The following is a 12,971-nucleotide window of genomic DNA, read 5'->3' as shown; positions in this document are numbered from 1 at the left end:
GACACCCGAAATATCCATTTTGACGATACCGGAGTTAGTTACAACGAGTTTTCTCGGGCGGTCTGTATGTACCTATGTATATGCATATGTGTGAATGTGTGAATGTACGTATGTATCTCACATAACTCAAGAACGGTATGTCCTAGAAAGTTGAAATTTGGTACGTAGACTCCTAGTGGGGTCTAGTTGTAAACCTCCTGTTTTGGTTGCATTAGAATGCTCCGAAAGGGGTCTTTTACACCTTTTTTTGAGGGAAATCATTGTTAATTTCAATGCAAACTCAAGTGGTGTTATGATTTGGCAAACACTTGGCAATATATCTCCAAGCTTTTAGTCGCCAAGTTTTGTCGCCAACTTGGCTACAAATTTGGCGTTTTTTTTAAAATCTGGTTTCAAATTGGCCGCTATTGGCGATATTTAGAGAGTTAACCGTTGATTCACATTAAAATTGCCAATATTTGGAAAATTAATCTGTATAAAACGTTTACTCCAAGTCCAAGGCACTATTATCATTAAATTAGCGTGAAAGGAAGTCATGTGATGCACACATCAGCTCGTTTTTAATGCTATCACAGTTTTGCCACCAACACCTAGTAAATGCTTCATTTCATTTTTCGTTATTAAAGCTTACAGATTATTTCATAGGAGCCACAGGAAGTTATGTATCCACAACAGATTCTAAGTTTGAATTTTTAGCCAAGTTTTAAGTTTCCGAATATCTTATCGAAGACATATCGCCAATTTCCAGCTTTTACTGATCACAAACACCTGAAAAGTTTTTAAAAGTTCGAACAACAATTTGAAACACTGCGAATATTTTTTTCGAAGCTGTTATCAAAATCTGAAACGCGGATATTTAACCACTTAATTATGAGTTATAAAAATAGCTATTAGTATGTTTATCTTCAGTGAGATTTTATAAAGTAAATTTCCTTTTAGGATGTGAAGAACAGTTTTATCAATAGACAGGTACTTTCTGTATAAACTTGCAGAACTAAGAAGAATTTATCTTCTGTTCTCGCAAATTGTTTAAAATTTTGAAAATTCAGTAGAATCATCGAAAACTTTTTTTTAATTAAAAAAAATCATTATGCTTGAGCATTAAGGAAACATTTATTCTAGAAAAACGCTTTCTTTGCACTTTAACAGTGGAGTATTTTCGCTCACAACACTCATACGTCATTTTAGTTGCTTCATTTTTAAAATGTGCATTATTTCGAAATTTTGTTAAAATTTTTATTATACTTCTTCAAATTGAAAATATACATCCTTAAATATTTTGGGCAATGATTACGAAACACTTTTTCAATACAAGTGTTACTTTGTAGTTTACATTTCAATAAACTTCTCTCGTAAATTTAGAAAGAAAAACCACGTTTAACTTTTTAAACTGTTCCTTAAATACTACGCTTTTTGCATAAAGATTTAAACTAACGTAAATGTAAATGAAAGAAATGTTTTCAGCAAGATATTTGTTCTTTCCGTAGCCATAACAGTAAGAGGCTTTTATCTTTTTAAAATAGAATACTTTTTACTTTAAATGATTACATATCCAATTTTAATGACAACTTTTGTGTTTTTAGCTTTTAGAAACTAGGACAAAGTGTTACAGAGCATTAAAATTTTTGCAAAAATCCATTGTTTTTGAAATCCAAATAAAAGTAACAGCATTGAAAAACAGCATTTTTGAAATATTAATATTAAAATATGCTTACTGAAATACTCTTTGCTTTGAAAATACAATTTTCTAACTCTCTGTTTTCATTCATGTGCATTGAAAACACAGTTTTCGTTTACTCAATATTTGTCTGAAGATAAATAAGTATCGTTTGCAAAAAAACATTTCATCTACAACTGCTGCCAAAAATTGAAAAGAAATGCTTTACGGGATATTTTTTTGCCAATTAAATACGTTCTTGTTTCCAAATTCTTTCAAAATAATATGTATGTATTTTTTCTATCTGAATTTTCCGAATAATTAATTCTTACTGTGGCGTGTAATTACTTCCTGAGGCAATTTGAGACATGAAGAGGGGTTTTTTCTTCGACTAATGATTTCAAAAGTGTCCGCTCTTTTTGAAGTTCTTTTCCAAAAGAAATAAAGAATCGAAACTTTCTTTTGTGTTGCCTGTCACTAATTGGAAAAATTGAAAATAAGAGGGAAAGAAAGTTACCAGTTAGATTTTTAAAAATGTCTAAAGGGAGGGGAGGGACACCATACCCGTTCTAATGCATTTTTTGTTCAACGAATTCTGAAGCGAAATATTTCTACCCAATTGAAAAATACAAAGCACTCAAGATGACTTTAAATATTTTCCTGGTGATTAATATTTACAGTTTTGAGCAAAAAATATCAATAAGTGGAGCTTGAATAAAATCCATTAATTCAAAACAGTTGATTAGAATGTGTCTTAATGCAGTGCTTGCATTCTGAAAGGTTGAAGTTCAGGAAAATATTTTTCCAATATTTGTTTCTATAGTTAATGATTCTCATTAAATCGTTAATCAGCTAATGTACTTTAAACTCTTTTCAATTAGAAGAAAGGCAGAGATTGATTAACTGCATAAAATCTATTGACGTGTCCGTGGATAGTCAAGCTATTCAACCAACAAACTTCGTCTTCCATTATCTCTTCCATTCAGTAAAATTAAACTTAAAAAAAAGTGTTTTTTTTTCTTTTAACATTCAAAAATATTTTAGTTTTTAATTCATTGAGAGACGTGTATTCACCACGGCCACGAGTGTTTTCCCTTTGGTACATTTTCGTTCTATTTTTGAGGATTGATTGTTTTTTAGTTTTGAGAGTGAGTTTAAAATCAGCTCTTTTTGTAAATAACTGCTTCTTTGGGCATTTGTTTTTGTAAGTGTTGTATTAACGTTTTAAGAATAGGATGACTTTGCTTTGTTTAACTTCAATGCTTGCATTAAATAGTATTTTAGTGAAAGCATTTTACTAAAAAGCTATTTTTTTTACAAGTATTAGATTTGGTAATTTCGTTCAGACTCAAGTTATTTCACTTTTGTAATTAAAATTTTAGTATTTTGCCTTAAATCCATTTTCTACAAAAGTACTTTACTATGAAATGTCCGTTGTAGTCGCAATAAACAATGTTTAGAAAGTTAACAACATAATGTACTGTTTATACTAAATTTTATTTGAGAAGAAAAAAGTATAAATAAACCATTTAATAAAACTATTTAGAAATAACTACGAAGGTTATAAGAGCTGTGATACAACTTTCAAACCATAATATTATATAACTACTGTTCTCAATCGTTATTTCACAACTTCAGCACCCATTTTTCCGATGGAAACCAGCCACTTTTGCCACAAAAATTGAAAGCAGAACTAGAACGATTTAAGTACTTGAAATCTTTGTATCAGATGGGCAGAAATAAAAACATGCTTGTTGATAACTTCCTGTACTAAAAACTTGTACTGGGCTTTTGGTAAAGACTGCGAATTGCGCTCAAGGATTTCATCCAGAATACATCAAAATCTATAAACTCACCTTATTTGAAACTGGAAAAGATTTTGTGAATCGAATATTTTCTTCTGTACATTGTTGGATACAGGATAAATAAAGTCGAATAAATGGTGTAGAAAAACTTTAATAGGACTTCTTTAAAATGTTATGAGCTTAAATGTGTCAAATTCAAAAACATGAACTGGTGAAAGGTGAGTTTTTACCAAATTTTCTAAGTTTCATTTTACAATTTTACCTTGCATTAATTAAAAAGAATGACAAAATAATAACGTTACTTTTACAATTTAAGTAGGCAACGTACATAGTTTCATTCTATAAAATCTTTTGCAGACTTTTTCATCAAATGTAGTTTAGAAAAGCGTATTCAAATAAACTTGCATTATAAAGGCAATCCAAATAAATTCATATATCCGTCCAGTTAAGTTTAAAATCTTGGAAACTAAAAAATCCTCATCTTCTTCGACATTATACCTAAATGCGGGGACTTTTTACCCAGGAAAAAGTCCCTCAGCGTTTTGTCTTGAAACCAATTCTGAAGGCATTCATTACTTTCCTTTTCTCTTTCCCCCCAAAATCCTTCGGGCTGCTGAATCTGCATCCTTCTTGGAACCAAATAGCTTCTCGAAATGAAATTGAACTTGCTCCTAGACAGAGCAAGAAGCAGATAAGTATTCACATCATGTCCTTCTCATTCTCTCTCCCTCCTCCCTCACCCAACTCAGAGACACATCGAAAGAAGGAATTGCCTCCCAATAAGACTGAGGGACTTTTTTTTTTTTTTTGTTCTCTCCTCCATTTTTTTATCACTTTTTTTTTCTTTTGTACTTTCCAAAATGGCAACAGTGAAGATCATTTGCTATGCGTTTATGCGAGCTATGAATATTCTTCAATGAAAAGCGATACATGAAACACGGATTTTCATTCTTTAGTTGTTGCAAACAAAATCGCTTTTGCGTTTCGATGAACTGATAGTTCTAATTTATAAGATTATGAAACCAAAATGAAGGCAATTTCTTATTTTCTTTCATGTTATTTCTTTCTTTCTTTTTTGTGTGTGTGTGTTTAAACAAAATTATCTGCTACTCATTTCAATAATCGAAAATTCAATGGAATGACTCACAAGTTGCAAAATAATTTGCATACACGTATTTCTTGTCTACAAAAAAAAAAAAAAAAAACCTTTTTCAAGGCGAAAAATTTGAGCTTCAGAATTCAAAAGCATTCCTTGTTAATTCATTCACTAAGGCATTGTGACTGCAGTTAGAATTTCTCTCAGATGTATAGATGTACGGCATTTTTTTCCAGGCGTAGAAATACTCCTTGACATTTTTTAGAGGAGTGAAATTCCTTGTGGAGGAGTGAAACATATGCAACAGTAAAAACCTTAAAAATCATCAATTCCCTTTAAAACTAATTTTCTTAGGATAAATGGAAGATGGCCAGCAAAGAGATGTCTAATATTTTGATTTTTAACATTTTGAGTGTTTAAGATTTTCTGTTTAAAAGAGTAACACAATGTTCAAAAAAATATATTTTTTAAAAAAACTCCAACTGCATTTCCCCATTTTCCATGATTTTTTTTTTAAATTTCAAATTATACAAAACATAAAAATACACTTGAGTCAACTTTTCAGGCATATTTCGGATAATGAATTCATGAAATACGAATGTAGAGGCCTTAAAATATCTCTGGTACCCATTGTCGTTTAAATTGCTGATTTCTAAAATTTCTGAATCAATACGCGGGTTTTTGGAAAAACAGATTTTCAGCGGCACTCTTTCCTGAAAGAAAAGGCGACTAATCATAACTAACAGAGAAAACAAAACAAGACTAGAACTGAAACAAGACTGCATTTCATAAATCGTATTCATACCGTTGGAGCGCCGCGAAATATTGCAAACGTTTCATTATCAGTAAGTTTCTAACTATTTGTGAAGTTATTGCAAAATTTCGCTGAGGCTGAGTGAAGACTTCACGTCCAATCATTCACGAGGAACTGTGACGCACAATAAACTGGGAATCACTGTAGTTGGGGCAAAGTTAACCTGGCAGCATCATATTGCTGTGCAGCGTTCACAACGCTGCCAGGTTAGGTTTGCCTGAACTGTAGTTTATACCATACTCTGTATGATAAATAAATACCTTTGTGCTGAACAGTAAAGTAAGACAAAATCAACGTTAGAAGCTGTAATTTACAAATTTGTGCTTCTTCTAACGTTGATTTTGTCTTACTTTACATACTCTGTATACTTGGTTTATTAGATTACGCTGTCTTACCATTTAAAGCTAAGGTGCTGCACTATCACCAGTCGGAATCCGTTGTGATTGATAGTAAGAAATCTGTTGGGTTCTGTTTCGAAAGTGTTATAAATGATCAGATACATCTTAGGCCTTCATTTAGTGGTCAGACATACACTTATACTTATAATACATGAAGTTGGGTTTTGTTCTGCAGCAGAGAATCTCAAATTTTTCCGACTCGCGGCAGCTTTTGAAGAATTTGTATTTTTTCATGGCACCCTAGTTCATCTCTATTTTTTGAGGTAAGTGCGTAAGTGTGCAAAATAAGGCTACATAATAAAGTTCAAAAGCAAATATCTCACTCTTTTATAATTGAATTATTGCGGCTTTTGCATATTCATCACATGACTCATAAAAACTAAGAAAAGTTTGCCAAATGAGGCTACCCATAAATAAAATAAAGTGAAAATTAAAGTTTCAATTATGTTTTTCCGCAGTTTTAGCAAAGCAAAGCGATTTGGCAATATTAGGAACATGTATCCTAATAGGGAAATCGTTTTCCAAAGATTACTTTATGCAGAATTAAAGACAAAAACGCCAAAAAGTACTATCAAACTAAAGCGAACATATCAATACATATCGTTAACCTCAAAAACATCGCAAAAAGTTCCCTTATTTACTTCCATGAAGAGGAGAAAGGTCAACCGTCCTTTTCGGGGCAAAATTCGTTACTTTCTGTTTTTTTTTTTGTTATTTATGCGTACAATTCGTGCAGTATACGCAGCACATGGTCATATCCTCCACCCGATTTTCCGGTATCATATTATGAGGACACCGCAGTGCTAAGGAAGTTTGGCTAACCATGGCTTTAACGGCCAACAATACACTTTTACAGGTTATCAAATTACAGGTAAAAATGACGGTACACTGCGGCATTTATCTTTGAATTCGTGAACTACATAATTTAGTCTTCAAGAACAATAAACAACTTTCTTTACACTAGTAACCTTTAGTGAACCATTGTAGAAACAAAACTTACAACATAATAAGATCACCAGAAAGTTTATACATCACGGCTTTTATGTTATAACTTTTGTTATACTTTTAACACGTAAAAAAAAAAAAAAAAAAAAAAAAAAAACTACTTTATCATAAATTAGGTTTTTTGATGATATGATGAAGTCACCATCTAGCGAATTTTTACCAGGAGGATAGTCGTATTATTCTATTTGACCTTATATGGCAAACCCACCTTTCCTAACATGACATTTCGCGGCACCCTTCGCCTCTGCCTACGGCACCCAGTTTGAGAACCCCTGCTCTACAAGACATTTTTGCTTCAAACCAATCACTTTCTTTTATTACAAGGTGTGTCATTGATTTGATCAAATGAGAAATAAACATAAATTAAAAACGTTAGATAACACTTTTTGCCAGGCAAAATGATCGACTCTGGCTCTAACTCCGGAAATTTTAAAGCATTCAACTCCGACTCCGATTCCTTTATCCAAAAATCAGTCTGTCTCCGACTCTGAAAACACTGGCAGAGTTGTGGACTCCGAAGAAAAATGACCAACTCCGACTCCGACTTTTCAGAGTCGGAGCTCGGCTCCAGACTTCAGCTTTCGACTCCCGACTCCGACTTTTTTACCCCAAAATCAGTCAGATTCCTGCTCTTTGACGCCGACTCCGACTCCACAACTCTGCTTCTTGCATACCACATTTTAAGAGATTCGAATTATTTGGGTCAGGATTATCAATAAATCTGAACTATTGGGACTCTATGGGGGTAACTCACTTAATCTGAATGTGATTTTCAGGTCAAAATATTGACATCCCACTTTTATAACCTAAATGGCATTTATTGATTCAGTTATTAAAATTAAAAATAATCATATGCTGCATCCTGTGAATTCAATACAGCCACATTCCGCTGCTAGATTATGAAATCAATGCTTGTTTCTTTCTAGAAGATTCCATTGACGAACTTCGCTCATGAAAGTCTTTCAACCGGAATCAATATTTTCTGAATTTAAAATACGTAAAATGAAGATCTCAAGAAAATGGTTTCAAAAATTTACTCATTAAGAATACTCTCCAACTGATAAATTTATTTTCAGATTATGATGGATCCTTTCATAAATATCGAGTTTCGACATCTTGTTTAATAACTTGTCCTCAATGACTTGAATTGGTGGTTTATATTAAAAGCTAAATGGGTTTTTTTAATGTTTGAAAATTAACGGTGTTAATTGATGCATTAAATAGCTAGAAAAATAATATAAAATTTGAAAAGATATAGACGAAAGAATGTTCTGAAGTCCGAAAGAAATGTGAGTTGTAATGTTCACAAAATAATTTCCATTTAGTCGCTGCGCACGTATCATGTGAATAGATTTTTAACAAAACTCATGTGTGACAAAAAGACACAATATTAAAAAATGAAATACTGTGATAACTTTTCAAAAAAAAAAAAAAAAAAACTTGTGAAAAAGTTACATATTTTAATTTTTTAAGACTGAAAGAATCTTCCTCCTTGCGAATTTTCTTTGTTTATCTATTTAGGTAGATTTCCCCCTTTTCACCTATAGGAAAATATGCTCTAGATGTAATGACAGATTTCTATATCTTATATGTTTTTTTGCTATCACATAACAAAATGAGGTAAAAAAGAGTTTTATAAAACTTTAATATAATATATGATAACAGAGAGATGCGATAAAATTTTACACGAGTCCATTTACTCTTTTTTATAATAATTCTTTGAGTTTTGTTCCTTTATTGGATTCTGATACAGTAATGTTTAATGTTTAGCTTTATATTTTGTATCTAACGTCATATATTGTATTATAGTACTCTTTCGTTTCGTCTTTGCCAATGATAAGTTCTTTTTATTTTTAATATTTTCAACGTCATACACTATTTTAAAAAAATTATGAAATAGGACAACGAAACAAAAATATTTTTTTAGCCCTTGAATTAAAAAAAAATAAAAAAAAAATCAAGCTAATATTACAACATTTGTGAACGAAATTGGAAACAGAAATATTGGGAACGTTTTTCCTGTTGTAAATTACCAAAATAATTTCTTCAGACATAACTTAACTACAAGCCAAAATTTCTACTTCTGAAATACTGCCAAAAACATTTTAATGGGAAGAATGAAATTTTTCTGTGGGAGCTCATTTTACATGCCTCAATATTTTTTCTAGAAGTAGATTTTCCAGAAGTTAAGAACAAACACGTTGCAAACCAGAAGTTAAGAACACGGCATAAAAACAGCTTTAGTCATTGAGTGTGTATTATACATTACAAAGAACATTTAAAGCGTTAACTTTATACTGCGCATTATTTCTTTAGCTTAACGTATAATCATTAAAGTTATAATTTTTAACAAAATTATTTTCGAGTACGCTTTAACCATACATTTTTACGAAACAAGATGAGTAGATAAATTAAGCAGTTTTTAGGAAAGCCGAACTGCGATCCTCATATGTTTTAATTTGTAATACTTTTAACAATTTACTAGCTATTTAGTATTAATGGGTGCAACGTTACACGAATTCTAAGTGTGCAGCATCATTGTTTTAAAAACTCAAATTGTTGGAGGAACCTTGCACTATGGTTTCAGTAGAACTCAAAGTGCACACTTAAAAAAATCTGAAGCGGCGCAGAGCAGGCAAACTGTTACTAACGGAATGTAGATGTACCTTGGTAGCCGAGCGGTGAAAGCTCTTGCTGCGCAAGTTTGCGAGAATAGCGTTGTGGGTTCGGACCTGCCTATGGTCATTTCCTCTCGTAGTGCAGTAAAAATGTCTTTTTTGTATATTAAAATTAATAAATATTGTATATTAAAACAATTGGTGTATGTTTGTTGTTATAAAGCATGAAGTTGATGAATCGTTCTAGAAAGTCAGATGAAAGCTTGATTCTTGCTAATGTGTAACTTTTCAAGCAATTTCTCTGTAAGCATACATAAAATTCTGCTGTAACCTCACACAGAAATAAGTGAGACGTTATGCTTTAGTTACATTACCATGGTGCAACCTTCCACAAGCGATGCGTAATTTTACACCAGTTATATCAGTTAAGTCACTCCAGAGCAGTGGAGGTATCTAAGCTGCCACCGATGTTAGGGAGTAAGGTTACACAAAATTTCTTACAGTGCAAGATACACAAATGTTTTAAATTGGATGTACATGTAGCAAATAAAATTGAAGTAGAATAGGCAGCAGGAATTTCTTTATTAACTCTACATGCTAAAACCAGTCTCGGAAAGAGGTTTTTACGTACTCACACAATTAGAAAGGTTTTGTTTCTTACGAGACTATTTAGATTAATGGAATTTTCAGGTAATTTCTGCTTCTTGAAATCATGCGTAATTCTGAAAAAAAAAAAAAATCAAACGATTTCTGAAACGTAATAACTGCCGATGAAGCTTCGGAACTACATACAAGTAATGTTGCAAAATACCAATGACTTGCCTCGAATTTCTAATTTTATAAGGAAACATTGACGCTATTACAGCATTGTATTTTAAATAGAAATCAATGAAATGAGAAAATAGTTTCTACTGAAGAAAATACAATGGGGTTGTTTCCTTCAGTCAAAAGTCAAAAGTACAACTTTTAGTACCTAAAACTGATAGAATAAGCAAAAAAAAAAAAAAAAAAAAAAAAATCACGGAGCGATAAAAAACCTTCATTTTCCCAACGCTTACATTTTAATTAATTTTTTAAAATGTCCGATTTTGAAAGTAAGGCGTGGTTTTTATGAAGTCACAAATGATGTACTTTGGCGCATCTGTCTACCGCGTTTCCACGTTATGATAATTAAGAAACGAATTAAATATTGCGTTCTGCGCTTGCTATCAAACATATCGTTGCCAGTACAATTGGGTAAAGAAGCAAATTAAATATTGCGATCTTCGCTTGCTATCAACCATATCGTTGCCAAAACATGTGAGTAAAGAAGCGAATTAAATATTGTGCTCTGTGAATGGCCTCAGTAAATGGCATTTCATCATTTGCGGTGTTATTGGCAGAAGCGCAAACAATGAAATTGCACCAATTAAAATAATCTTTTAGAAATATTAAACTTAGTCAAATTATTTAAAAAATGGTCAGATCGTATGTTTTTAAACATGCGCTTTTAGAAAAAAAAAAAAAAAAAAAAAAACTTTTATATTTTCGGAAACGAACCCAATCTATTAAGAAAAATGTGATTAATCTTCAAGAATGTCGGTTCTTAAATCAAAATCAAATATGTAAGTACCAAAATGATTCCATATCAAGTTAACTTTTACAGTAAAAAACAAGTAACTGCCATAGGAAGAGAAAAGAACACCTGTATGCACCATTTTGTTCTTACTCGTATTCCAATCCGCTTAGAGAAGATGGATAGCACTTGAAAGTTACGTGCAGAAGATATTCGAAGTTCGAAACGGAAGGTATTCGCGTGCCAATCATGCCCGCATTCCCTTCCCTATCAACATAAGAATAAAAACGGATAGGAAAAAAATGGTATTGCTTAGTCCCTGCCCTTACCAACCCATTGAGTATGAATTAAAAACGGGAACTCTTTTCCTCCGCTGATGTCCCCATCACCCAAGGAAAGCTTATGAACCAGTCGTCGGTAAAATGGTTGATTCCTTTATTGCTAAGGTACGTGCAAGAATGTGGAGATGGGGCTTTTCCGCCCTTTTACATTTTTTCGGGACCACTTTCATATTGGAATCATCTTTCTTCCGTGTGTTATTCTCTTGAGGCTGGATTCTTCGTATGAGTACTAAACTCAAGATATTGTTCCGTAAGGCTTCTTTACGAGAATGGGATGGGAGTTGAGATTCTCATCAGTTGCGGATGTATTTCATAGCAAGGGAAATGGTAAAATGGCCTGTATAGATGGTATTTTATTGCCGACTCTTCATTCTTTCGAATACCGAGCTATTACTTTTGACAGAGGAGCCATCTTTTCTTGCAGTTTACGGAAAATGCTAATTGATCTAATTTTTATTCAACTATGAACGAAATGTCTTATTATTCTTTCTATTTTTCTCCTTTTCTTGAAATCCTGATTTTATGCTTGAACAAGCAAGCATTTGATTTTTATTTTTTTAAATTGAACGTATTCTATGTTGCATCTTTTCATATGACACCTTTAATATCATACCTCCGCCTCAAGCCTACTCTACTTAGCGATGCTACTTTTTACTATGCTTTCAAAATCAATGCCAGAATTTTATCGAAATCCCCGGTATAATAACCTTTATGTCTAGTGACCTTAGCCTTACCAGTTGCAATTGCTTTTTACAATGACTTATTAACCCGGCATCCGTTGTTTCAAGTTGGGAATGGCTTCTCTAGTGGTTAATAACACTGTATGACCAAAAGTATTGGGATACTTTCAAAAATTCACATTTTTACGGATTTCTCGAGAGATAAAAGACCAATTGCTCTGTAATTTTTTTCACGTAAAAGGTATACTCCAGATGCCATTTTCCAATAAAAATTGAATCTACTATTCATTTAGGGGACGAACAACAAATTGAAGAAACATGAAAAGGTTTTTGGACCAGTTTTCATTGTAAATAGCTGGGAATAAGTTACAAATTTCAGAAAAAAGTAAAAACCTATCTATAATTTATTTTTATATTTTCGTGAAAATATCTCTTGTACCCACGGAGGTTTAAGTATTTCTTTCAAAAATGCAAATTTCTTTGAAGGTTTCAGCTCATATCACGCAGAGTTTTCCGTCGAACGTTACTAAACTTTCAGAATATTTGACAGCATATTAGAGAAACATAATAATGAAATTTGAAATAATAATACGTTTATTATTTCAAGAAACGTTTATATTTCATTAAATTTTAATTCCGAAAATTTAATGATATATAAACGTTTAAAGCCATTGAGTTTTCACTGTGCATGCGCAAAAGATAGCAATTTTTAATCTTCATAATCGGAAGCCCAGATATATCCTACATTTCGTAAAAAAGTTCCACTTTGATATCTTTAAAATCTAAAAAGTTAACAGCAATCTAATGAGCCGAAGTTTTAGAATTTTTGGATAGGCAACGAATGGTAAGGGGTCGTTCATAAACTGGCAACGCTTTTCTGCTATCGTTGCAGAGTGATTCATGATAAGAACGAATTATTTGCGAACGATCTCACGATTCGTCGTCTAGCTATTCAACAATAATTTGAACTGAAATACATTGCACTCACGCATTTATAAACTA

This window comes from Uloborus diversus, chromosome 4, assembly GCF_026930045.1.
Source record: "Uloborus diversus isolate 005 chromosome 4, Udiv.v.3.1, whole genome shotgun sequence".
In the NCBI taxonomy this organism is placed as follows: Eukaryota; Metazoa; Arthropoda; class Arachnida; order Araneae; family Uloboridae; genus Uloborus; species Uloborus diversus.
Note: the sequence above shows the minus strand (reverse complement) of the source record.